The sequence below is a fragment of the Schistocerca serialis genome, chromosome 3 (genome assembly GCF_023864345.2).
Source record: "Schistocerca serialis cubense isolate TAMUIC-IGC-003099 chromosome 3, iqSchSeri2.2, whole genome shotgun sequence".
NCBI classification, from domain to species: domain Eukaryota; kingdom Metazoa; phylum Arthropoda; class Insecta; order Orthoptera; family Acrididae; genus Schistocerca; species Schistocerca serialis.
Genome location: NC_064640.1, coordinates 879,565,076 through 879,577,669, shown reverse-complemented (window position 1 = coordinate 879,577,669; position 12,594 = coordinate 879,565,076).

Genomic DNA, 12,594 nt, shown 5'->3' with positions numbered 1-12,594 from the left:
TGTGTAGACCCTCTAGATTCTCCTTTCACCTTTCTGCTTTCCCTTCTTTGCTTAGAACTGGGGTTCCGTCTGAGCTCTTGATATTCATGCGAATGGTTCTCTTTTCTCCAAAGGTCTCTTTAATTTTCCTGTAGGCAGTATCTATCCTACCTCTAGTGATATACGCTTCTACATCCTTACATTTGTCCTCTAGCCATCCGTGCTTAGCCTTTTTGCACTTCCTGTCGATCTCATTTTTGAGACGTTTGAATTCCTTTTTGCCTGCTTCATTTACTGCATTTTTGTATTTTCTCCTTTCATCAATTCAATTCAATATCTCTTCTGTTACCCAAGTCTTTCTGTTAGCCCTTGTCTTTTTACCTACTTGATCCTCTGCTGCCTTTACCATTTCATCTCTCAAAGCTACCCATTCTCTTTCTACTGTAGTTCTTTCTCCCATTCTTGTCTATCGTTCCCTAATGCTCTCCCTGAAACTCTCTACAACCTCTGGTTCTGTCAGTTTATCCAGGTCCCATCTACTTAAATTCCCACCTTTTTGCAGTTTCTTCAGTTTTAATCTACAGTTCATAACCAATAGATTGTGGTCAGAGTCCACACCTGCCCCTGGAAAATTTCTTACAATTTGAAACCTGGTTCCTAAATCTCTGTCTTACCATCTATCTGAAACCTTCCAGTATCTCCAGGTTTCTTCCATGTATACAACCTTCTTTCATGATTCTTGAACCAAGTGTTAGCTATGATTAAGTCAGGTTCTGTGCAAAATTCTACCAGACGGCTTCCTCTTTCATTTCTTAGCCCCAATCCATATTCACCTACTACGTTTCCTTCCCTTCCTTTTCCTACTATCGAATTCCAGTCACCCATGACTTACCCGAATTCCTATTTTTTTTATTCATTATTAAACCTACTCCTACATTACTCCTATTTGATTTTGTATTTACAACCATGTATTCACCTGACCAGAAGTCTTGTTCCTCCTGCCACCGAACTTCACTAATTCCCACTATATCTAACTTTAACCTATCCATTTCCCTTTTTAAATTTTCTAACCTATCTGCCCGGTTAAGGGATCTGACATTCCACGCTCAGATTCGTAGAACGCCAGTTTACTTTCTCCTGACAACAACGTCCTCCTGAGTGGTCCCCGCCCGGAGTTCCGAATGGGGGACTATTTTACCTCCGGAACGCTTTACCCAAGAGGACGCCATCATCATTTAATCCTTGCCCTCGGGAAAAATTACGGTTGTAGTTTCCTCTTGCTTTCAGCCGTTCGCAGTACCAGCACAGCAAGTCCGTTTTGGTTAGAGTTACAAGGCCAGATTAGTCAATCATCCCGACTGTTGCCCCTGCTACTACTGAAAATGCTTCTGCCCGTTTGTCTGGCCTCTCAACAGATACCCCTCCGTTGTGGTTGCAACTACGGTACGGCTATCTGTATCGATGAGGCACGGAAGCCCCCCACCAACGGCAAGGTCCATCGTTCATGGGGGAGGGGGGAGTCCTAAGCTTAAAATTACGATAAATTAAAAAATGACCTTACTCTATATTTAACATGTTGGGATGCCCACTGGTGGTGCCTACATACTTGTCTGAAGTAGAACACATATCCTAAGTTTAAAGCTGTACAGCTCACTGAATCAGCCTGTATGGTTGTCAGTCACCACTGCCATCTACAGTAGGATAGGAATGGAGGAGATGTTTTATTTGTTTAAACATACCACGCCGATTTGCTCACAGAACTTGCACCTTACAGACAGCAATGTGACTTCACACTCTGCTCTGCTCTAGTTTTAGAAGTGGCGATGTCGTGTGACTAGGGCCTCCCGTCGGGTAGACTATTCACCTGGTGCAAGTCTTTCGGTTTGACGCCACTTCGGCGACTTGCGCGTCGATGAGGATGAAATGAAGATGATTAGGACAACACAACACCCACTCCCTGACCTGATAAAATCTCCGACCCAGCCGGGAATCGAACCTGGGCCCTTAGGATTGACAGTCTGTCGCGCTGGCAACCGTCCAAGTTCGCCGTTGATCCAGTCACTCTGTTGTTTTATGACAGAGGGCGGCTAACCCTCAGGCCGAACGCGACGAACTACCGCTCTGGCTGAGCTACCGGGGCCGGACTGTAGTGCACTGAGTGGCATTCAGTTGGGAGATCCAATACTGGTGTGGTGGTCGCAGTGACAGTTTGCGGTGGTACACGGGGTAGAACCACTAGAGACCGTTCAAAATCAATAGACGAAGTTCCATGATCTGAAGCAGCAAAAGGTGTTAAAGCCTTTTCAGTGCTCTTGTTTTGTGCCATCCTGTTGCGTGATCACAGAGGGGTGCAGAATTACATGATATCTTGCGAACCATGGATGAATGGTATCAGACGGATGCCATATTCCTTGACTTCCGGAAAGCGTTTGACTCGGTGCCCCACTGCCGACTCCTAACTAAGGTACGAACATATGCGATTGGTTCCCAAATATGTGAGTGGCTCGAAGACTTCTTAAGTAATAGAACCCAGTACGTTGTCCTCGATGGTGAGTGTTCACTGGAGGTGAGGGCATCATCTGGAGTGCCCCAGGGAAGTGTGGTAGGTCCGCTGTTGTTTTCTGTCTACATAAATGATCTTTTGGATAGGGTGGATAGCAATGTGCGGCTGTTTGCTGATGATGCTGTGGTGTACGGCAAGGCGTCGTCGTTGAGTGACTGTAGGAGGATACAAGATAACTTGGACAGAATTTGTGATTGGTGTACAGAAAGGCAGTTAGCTATAAATATAGATAAATGTAAATTAATGCAGATGAATAGGGAACAGAATCCCGTAATGTTTGAATACTCCATTAGTACTGTAGCGCTTGACACAGTCACGGCGATCACATACACTCCTGGAAATGGAAAAAAGAACACATTGACACCGGTGTGTCAGACCCACCATACTTGCTCCGGACACTGCGAGAGGGCTGTACAAGCAATGATCACACGCACGGCACAGCGGACACACCAGGAACCGCGGTGTTGGCCGTCGAATGGCGCTAGCTGCGCAGCATTTGTGCACCGCCGCCGTCAGTGTCAGCCAGTTTGCCGTGGCATACGGAGCTCCATCGCAGTCTTTAACACTGGTAGCATGCCGCGACAGTGTGGACGTGAACCGTATGTGCAGTTGACGGACTTTGAGCGAGGGCGTATAGTGGGCATGCGGGAGGCCGGGTGGACGTACCGCCGAATTGCTCAACACGTGGGGAGTGAGGTCTCCACAGTACATCGATGTTGTCGCCAGTGGTCGGCGGAAGGTGCACGTGCCCGTCGACCTGGGACCGGACCGCAGCGACGCACGGATGCACGCCAAGACCGTAGGATCCTACGCAGTGCCGTAGGGGACCGCACCGCCACTTCCCAGCAAATTAGGGACACTGTTGCTCCTGGGGTATCGGCGAGGACCATTCGCAACCGTCTCCATGAAGCTGGGCTACGGTCCCGCACACCGTTAGGCCGTCTTCCGCTCACGCCCCAACATCGTGCAGCCCGCCTCCAGTGGTGTCGCGACAGGCGTGAATGGAGGGACGAATGGAGACGTGTCGTCTTCAGCGATGAGAGTCGCTTCTGCCTTGGTGCCAATGATGGTCGTATGCGTGTTTGGCGCCGTGCAGGTGAGCGCCACAATCAGGACTGCATACGACCGAGGCACGCAGGGCCAACACCCGGCATCATGGTGTGGGGAGCGATCTCCTACAGTGGCCGTACACCACTGGTGATCGTCGAGGGAACACTGAATAGTGCACGATACATCCAAATCGTCATCGAACCCATCGTTCTACCATTCCTAGACCGGCAAGGGAACTTGCTGTTCCAACAGGACAATGCACGTCCGCATGTATCCCGTGCCACCCAACGTGCTCTAGAAGGTGTAAGTCAACTACCCTGGCCAGCAAGATCTCCGGATCTGTCCCCCATTGAGCATGTTTGGGACTGGATGAAGCGTCGTCTCACGCGGTCTGCACGTCCAGCACGAACGCTGGTCCAATTGAGGCGCCAGGTGGAAATGGCATGGTAAGCCGTTCCACAGGACTACGTCCAGCATCTCTACGATCGTCTCTATGGGAGAATAGCAGCCTGCATTGCTGCGAAAGGTGGATATACACTGTACTAGTGCCGACATTGTGCATGCTCTGTTGCCTGTGTCTATGTGCCTGTGGTTCTGTCAGTGTGATCATGTGATGTATCTGACCCCAGGAATGTGTCAATAAAGTTTCCCTTTCCTGGGACAATGAATTCACGGTGTTCTTATTTCAATTTCCAGGAGTGTATTTGGGCGTAACATTGCAGAGCGATATGAAGTGGGACAATCATGTAATGGCAGTTGTGGGGAAGGCGGATAGTCGTCTTCGGTTCATTGGCAGAATTTTGGGAAGATGTGGTTCATCTGTAAAGGAGACCGCTTATAAAACACTAATACGACCTATTCTTGAGTACTGCTCGAGCGTTTGGGATCCCTATCAGGTCGGATTGAGGGAGGACATAGAAGCAATTCAGAGGCGGGCTGCTAGATTTGTTACTGGTAGGTTTGATCATCACGCGAGTGTTACGGAAATGCTTCAGGAACTCGGGTGGGTGTCTCTGGAGGAAAGGAGGCGTTCTTTTCGTGAATCGCTACTGAGGAAATTTAGAGAACCAGCATTTGAGGCTGACTGCAGTACAATTTTAATGCCGCCAACTTATATTTCGCGGGGAGACCACAAAGACAAGGTAAGAGAGATTAGGGCTCGTACAGAGGCATATAGGCAGTCATTTTTCCCTCGTTCTGTTTGGGAGTGGAACTGGGATAGAAGATACTAGTTGTGGTACGAGGTACCATCCGCCACGCACCGTATGGTGGATTGCGGAGTATGTATGTAGATGTAGATGTAGAATTGACGCAGGTGTGAATAAAAGGCTAAGGGTTCCTCTAACCCCCCCGCCTCCACCCAGAGTGGAGCGGCAAAACCATCAATGGCACCCGTCAACATTTACTGAGAATTGTGGAAACAACCTGAGAAGTAGCCGTAGACCTTGGGGCAGGCAACCACTTGGCACGCTTCCTGTGCCACTTTATCGCACAATATGATAAGGACCATTATCCTGATAACATATCATTTCTTTTATTATCCTCTGTGTCTTACAGCATTTTTGATGCACCTAATGTTAATCGTATAACTGTGTTCGCTCCAGAACACGGAGAACAAACACCGACGTGACAAAATCGTGGGACACTTCCTAATGTCGTATCAGACTTCCTATTGCCGAGCGTAGTGCAGCAACACCACGTGGCATGGATGCAACAAGTCGTTAGAAGTCCCCTGTGGAAATACTGAGCCATTCTCCCTCTATAGCAGTCCATACTTGCGAAAGTGTTGCCGGTGCATGGTTTTGTGAACGAACTGACCTCTCGATTATGTCCCATAAACGTTCGAAGGGACTCATGTCGGGCGAAATTTCCAGTCACTGATCAGTTCCGTTGGGCCAGAGGACCCAGTCAAAAAATGGATCAAATGGCTCTGAGGACTATGGGACTTAACATCTGAGGTCATCAGTCCCCTAGAACTTCGAACTACTTAAACCTAACTAACCTAAGGACACACACACATCCACGCCCGAGGCAGGATTCGAACCTGCGACCGTAGCGGTCGCGCGGTTCCAGGCTGATGCGCCTAGAACCGCTCGGCCAGTCCGGCCGGCAGGACCCAGTCCATTCCATGTAAACACAGCGCACACCTTTATCGACGCACCACCAGCTTGCACACCGCCTTTTTAACAACTTGGGTCCATGGCTATGTGCAGTCTGCGTCACACTCGAACCCTACCATCAGCTATTACCAAATAAAATCTCGGCTCATCTGAGCAGGCCACGGTCTTCCAGTCGTCTAGGGCCCAATCTTTATGGCAGGAGCCCAGGAGAGGCGCTTCAGGATATGCCGTGCTGTTAGCAAAAGGTCTCGTGTCGATTGTCTGCTACTATAGCCCATTAACGTCATATTTCGTTGCCCTATCCTAACGGATATGTTCGTCTTACGTCCCACATTGATTTCTACGGTTATTTCACGCAATGTTGCTTGTCTTTTAGCACTGACAATTCTAAGCAAACGCCGCTGTTCTAGGTTGTTAAGTGAAGGCCGTCGGCAAATGCGTTGTGCGTGGTCAGACATAATGCCTAAAATTTACTATTCCGGCACACTCTTGACACTTTGTATCTCGGAACATTGAATTTCTTAACGATTTCCGAAGTGGAATGTCCCATGCGTCTAACTCCAACTACTATCCCGTGTTCAGAGTCTAATAATTCCGTCGTGCGGCCATAATCACGTTGTAACCTTTCCACATGTACAAATGACAGCTCCGCCAAATCCCTGCCGTTTTATACCTTGCGTACGCGGTAACACCGCCATTTGTATATGTGGATATCCTTATCCAGTGACTTTTGCACTTCAGTGTAATACATCTACATCAACATATATACTCCGCTAGCCACCAAGCGGTGTGTGGCGGAGGGCACAATTCGCGCCCAAGTCTTATTCCCCCCTCTGTTCCATTCGCGGATCGCGTAAGGGAAAAACGACTGTCTGAACGCCTCAGTACGAGCTCTAATTCCCCTTATCTTTGAATGGTGATCATTGCGCGATTTGAAAGTTGGTGGTAGTAATATATGCTCTACATCCTCCATGAAAAACGGATTTCGGAATTTAGTAGGCAGCCCCTTCCATTTAGCGCGCCGTCTATCTGCAAGAGTGTCCCACTTCAAACTTTCTATGAGATTTGTAACGCTCTCGCGATGGCTAAATGTACCAATAACGAATCTTGCCGCTCTTCTTTGGACCTTCTCAATCTGCTGAATCAGACCCAACTGGTAAGGGTCCCATACAGACCAACAATACTCTAAGACTGGACGAACTAAAATATTATAAGCAATTTCCTTTGTTGAAGGACTGTATAGCTTCAGGATTCTGCCAATAAACCGCAGTCTAGAGTTCGCCTTACCCGTTACTTGTGTAATCTGATCGTCCCATTTGTGATCATTTCGAACAGTCACACCCAGATACTTGACGGATGTTACCGCTTCCAAGGACTCTGCATTTGTTTTGTACTCATACATTAACGGGGATTTTCGCTTTGTTATATGCAGTGGGGTACACTTACTAATATTGAGAGATAACTGCCAGTCATTACACCATGCATTTATTTTCTGCAAATCCTCATTGATTTGTTCACAACTTTCATGTGATACTACTTTCCTGTAGACTACAGCATCATCGGGAAACAGTCTAAGGCCGTTGTCAATACCATCAACCAGATCGTTTATGTAAATCGTAAAAAGCAGAGGACCTATTAAGCTGCCCTGGGTCACACCTAAAGTTATGCTTGTTTCTGTTGATGTCACACCGTTCAGGACGACATACTGCTTCCTGTCTGTTAGAAAACTTTCTATCCAACCGCATATGTCATCGGATAGACCGTAAACGCGCACTTTTTGTAGCAAGCGACAGTGCGGAACTGAGTCGAACGCCTTTCGAATGTGGAGAAATATGGCATCAGCCTGGGAGCTGGTATCTAGAGCGTGTTGTATATCATGCACAAAGAGGGCCAGCTGTGTCTCGCATGACCGCTGTTTCCTAAAACCGTGATGGTTTATGCAGATGAGCTTCTCAGAGTCTAGAAAGGTCATTATGTCTTAACACAAAATATGTTCCATGATTCTACAACAAATCGTTGTCAGTGAAATTGGCCGGTAATTATGTGCATCCGATTTTATACCCTTTTTATAGATTGCTATGACCTGGGCCTTCTTCCAGTCCCTTGGAACTTTCCGTTGTTCCAATAATCTCTGATAGATTATGGATAAGAATGATGCTGTATTTGTAGCACAGTCAACATAAAACCTTACGGGGATAGCGTCTGGCCCAGATGCCTTTCTGGCGTCTAAGGATCTTAACTGTTTTACAATTTCAGATACACTAAACACTATGTCAGCCATCCTTGCGTTGTTGCAAGGGTGAATGGTGCTGCAGTCCTGTACCGTAAACGAGTTGTTGAAGGCTAGGTTTACAATTTCGGCCTTCTGTTTATCATCATCAGTTACATTAAAAAAATGGCTCTGAGCACTATGGGACGTAACACCTATGGTCATCAGTCCCCTAGAACTTAGAACTACTTAAACCTAACCAACCTAAAGACATCACACAACACCCAGTCATCACGAGGCAGAGAAAATCCCTGACCCGCCGGGAATTGAACCCGGGAACCCGGGCGCGGGAAGCGAGAACGCTACCGCACGACCACGAGCTGCGGACTCAGTTACATTACCCGTACTGTCAGGAAGAGTAGTTATTGAATTATTTATAGCGTCCATAGATTTTACGTACGACCAAAATTTTTTGGGGTTATTTTTAGAATCTGCAGATAAAATATTGCTTTCAAATTCGTTAAAAGAATCTCTCATTGTCCTTCTGACAGCTTCTTTCATTTCGCATAATTTCTGTTTGTCAGCGGGGCAGTGAATACGTTTAAAACGACTGTGCAAAATTCTCTGCTTTCTCAGCAACTTCCTAATATGTTTGTTGTACCAAGATGGATCCTTTCCCTTGCCTATATTTTTGCTAGGCACATACTTCTGTAGCACATGGTGGACAATACCTTTAAATTCCGACCAAAGAGGCTCAATATCTTTATGTCCCGCGGTGAATGCTTGGAGCAGTCTATGAAGATATTCAGTAATGACACTTTTATTTGCTTTTCCAAACAAGAAAACTCTACCGTGTTTCTATGGTTTTTTTGCACCTCCCACTGACATAGAAGCCACAACGCCATTATGGTCGCTAATACCTTCTTCTAGATTAACTTCCTCAAAAACATCAGGTCTGTTTGTCGCCGAGATATCTAATATGTTCACATCTCGAGTTGGTTTTCTAACCAATTGTTCAAGGTTGTATGTTGAGAGCGCTCCTAGAATAACTTCACAACGTCCTAATACAGTGGTCAATCCTTGTCTGATTTACAGCTTTACCAGACTGTTTTTACGTTAGCCATGTGATTCCCCCTCCCCCCCCCCCCGCCCCCTCGACACGACCGTTGATCTGTTGTAGATTTACATTGGCCGGAGCAACTTTCTGGTACTAACTGCGTAACTACCACCACTTTCTGATACGTATACTGGTTAGGATACTCCCTAATGCTACCTTTAAAATCCACTGCCCCAGTGGCGGCTAGTGGTGATACAGGATGAGTCAGCTATGCATTTAGACTGGCCAGAGAAACTCTCCAGTATTAATTGCAGCACTGACACCATTTTCTTCACAGTTTTAGGTCGGTAAGGCATTAGGACTGACCGGAGCAATTCTCCAGTTCTAATTTCAGGGCTGACACCATTTTTTGAAAGTTAAACTGGTTATGGTCGTATGGCGTCTGTTAATAATCAAGTTTACTCATACAGCAATCGAATCGATATGCATCTGATTATACACAAGCAAGTTTAAACATACAGCGGTACATCTATTGCGCCGGGCAGAATCTATCATTACTTTGAGGATATTCTTGTATGGCTCAACAAATACACAATGCCTGTATGCCGCTAATGGCCAGTTGCTGTCGTTGTATGTGTGACAACGAAAATAAATAATTGATACGTTTACTCAGACTGACAATGCCAACCAGCCTGAAAAGAATAATATAAGAGCTCGGCGAGCGCATTTTCGTCGTTCTGGAGCGTTACTTACCATACATTTACAAAACTGATCCTATTATACAACAGTGACTCGCCATAGACATCTTACTTACGCAGAAATGAGTTAGAAATCCGCAATACCGTTAATCATATTACTTTTATTTGTTATTACTTTAGAAAGGCATGAGACGGGAATGTTAGTCCGACAAAGGTAATGAAAACCGATATTTCAAATATACCTCCGGTTTACTGTAATAACGACTGAGACACCCTCAGATGTTTTACTATAACACGAAGCAAATGCTACACGTAATACAGTCACATTCTGCTCGATTCCTGAATCAGCAATACAAAAATAAAAGCACAGAAATATTAGCAATACGTTTGGTGAATGGAGCAATGACTTACTAACTCCCGATCATTGATTAAACATTGGGCGTGAACGTAATCAAAATGCTGCAAAGTCATCTCAGTCTAATCGTGAGTCTGCTACACGGTTCATTGGAAAACTTAGGAACACTGCCTCTACATGATACACCAAACTGAGGATAACAGTAACCACCTCATATCGCTGAACAGAATGCAAAGAGAGAAGCGACATGTGCTTGACGCAATCAGTTCAAGAAAGCTTTCTCTCATGATATAATAGTGTAGCCACTCTAGGTGCCATTTCTAATAATACGCACTCCTCTTCTACAGCTGAGGGGCAGCAGAATTCTCAGACCAAAGCACGTCTGGTACAAAAAAGTTAGAAACGGGCTCTTCTAGGTTTGCGCTGCCTCCCTCCACAAACTCAAAATAACAAACACTTCATATGCAAAACTGCTCAGTGTCGACAATAATATGCACTGCATTACATGTCGAGACCACTTAGGGCTGTCCAAGTATGACCACAACAGACTGACAAACTCCAGTAAAACCACCTCACCTTCTTCTTTCCTAATTCTACTTCTCACGTGGCATAACAACGCCCTAGTCGTTCACTGGATAAGCTGCCTACTCCAAACACCTCGAATAAAACATAAGTGCTTCCCGTATAGCTGAGATAGATAGCGAAATCGATCAACATGCGACCGGAAAATCAAGGCAAAGAGCTCTCCTGTAATCGATGCGAAAAGTACGTGATCCAAATGAAGGGTGGCTGAATCAGCAGAAACGTTTTAGGCTACTCCCTAATGTCTGTCTTCACAGCTGTCCTCATTGGGGTGATGGTAACATAGCAGTTTTTCGTAGCTACGGCCTCTCTGTCAGCAGCGACGCATATTCGAAAATATAACACACTTTCCCGCTAACTCGAGACTTAATGGGCTGAAAAGGCGCATCCCATATAGGTCATAGGCTACAAATAAAACTGAAACCCGGATAAGTCTCTGGAAATACGTAGGTCACTGGCTAAAAATAGGATTGTCCAAGAAAATAATTAGATCATGGATTAAAACACCACGCCATGACCTAAAGAGGAATAGATGGTTCAAATGGCTCTGAGCACTATGGAACAACATCTGAGGTCATCAGTCCCCTAGAACTAAAAACTACTTAAACCTAACTAACCTAAGGACATCACACACATTCATGCCCGACGCAGGTTTCAAACCTGCGACCGTAGCGGTCGCGCGGTTCCAGACTGAAGCGCCTAGAAGCGCTCGGCCACACCGGCCGGCGCAAAATAGAATAGAAGATGGGTCAGTGGGTCGTGTATCAGGACTACTATTACATGGTTCGTCGCTTACTGTTACAGGAGTCATCGAACCACCACAATACAAAACGGATGATGCTGTAATATACAGAGAAGTTGCAGCATTAGAAAATTGTAGCGAAATGCAGGAAGATCTGCAGCGGATAGGCACTTGGTGCAGGGAGTGGCAACTGACCCTTAACATAGACAAATGTAATGTATTGCGAATACATAGAAAGAAGGATCCTTTATTGTATGATTATGTGATAGCGGAACAAACACTGGTAGCAGTTACTTCTGTAAAATATCTGGGAGTATGCGTGCGGAACGATTTGAAGTGGAATGATCATATAAAATTAATTGTTGGTAAGGCGGGTACCAGGTTGAGATTCATTGGGAGAGTCCTTAGAAAATGTAGTCCATCAACAAAGGAGGTGGCTTACAAAACACTCGTTCGACCTATACTTGAGTATTGCTCATCAGTGTGGGATCCGCACCAGATCGGGTTGACGGAGGAGATAGGGAAGATCCAAAGAAGAGCGGCGCGTTTCGTCACAGGGTTATTTGGTAACCGTGATAGCGTTACGGAGATGTTTAACGAACTCAAGTGGCAGACTCTGCAAGAGAGGCGCTCTGCATCGCGGTGTAGCTTGCTCGGCAGGTTTCGAGAGGGTGCGTTTCTGGATGAGGTATCGAATATATTGCTTCCCCCTACTTGTACCTCCCGAGGAGATCACGAATGTAAAATTAGGGAGATTAGAGCGCGCACGGAGGCTTTCAGACAGTCGTTCTTCCCGCGAACCATACGCGACTGGAACAGGAAAGGGAGGTAATGACAGTGGCACGTAAAGTGCCCTCCGCCACACACCGTTGGGTGGCTCGCGGATTATAAATGTAGATGTAGATGTAGATCAAGCTGTTTCTCTATCGTTCCATCCCTGACCAGCGCGCGATGAAAACAAACAGTTAAATCTTTCCGTGTGAGCTTTGATTTCTCTTAGTTCAATGCGGTGATCATTTCCCCCTATGTAGCTGGGCGCTTACAAAATATTTTCGCATTGCAAGAAGAAAGTTAGTGACTAAAACTTCGTGAGAAGATTCCGCCGGCCGAATAACGTCTTCGTTTTTAAGATTGTCATCCCAACTCTATAATCATCTCATTGACATTCTCTGCCCTACTTAGTCACAATACAAAACGATCTGCCCTTCTATGAACCTTTTCTATGTGCTCCGTCAATCC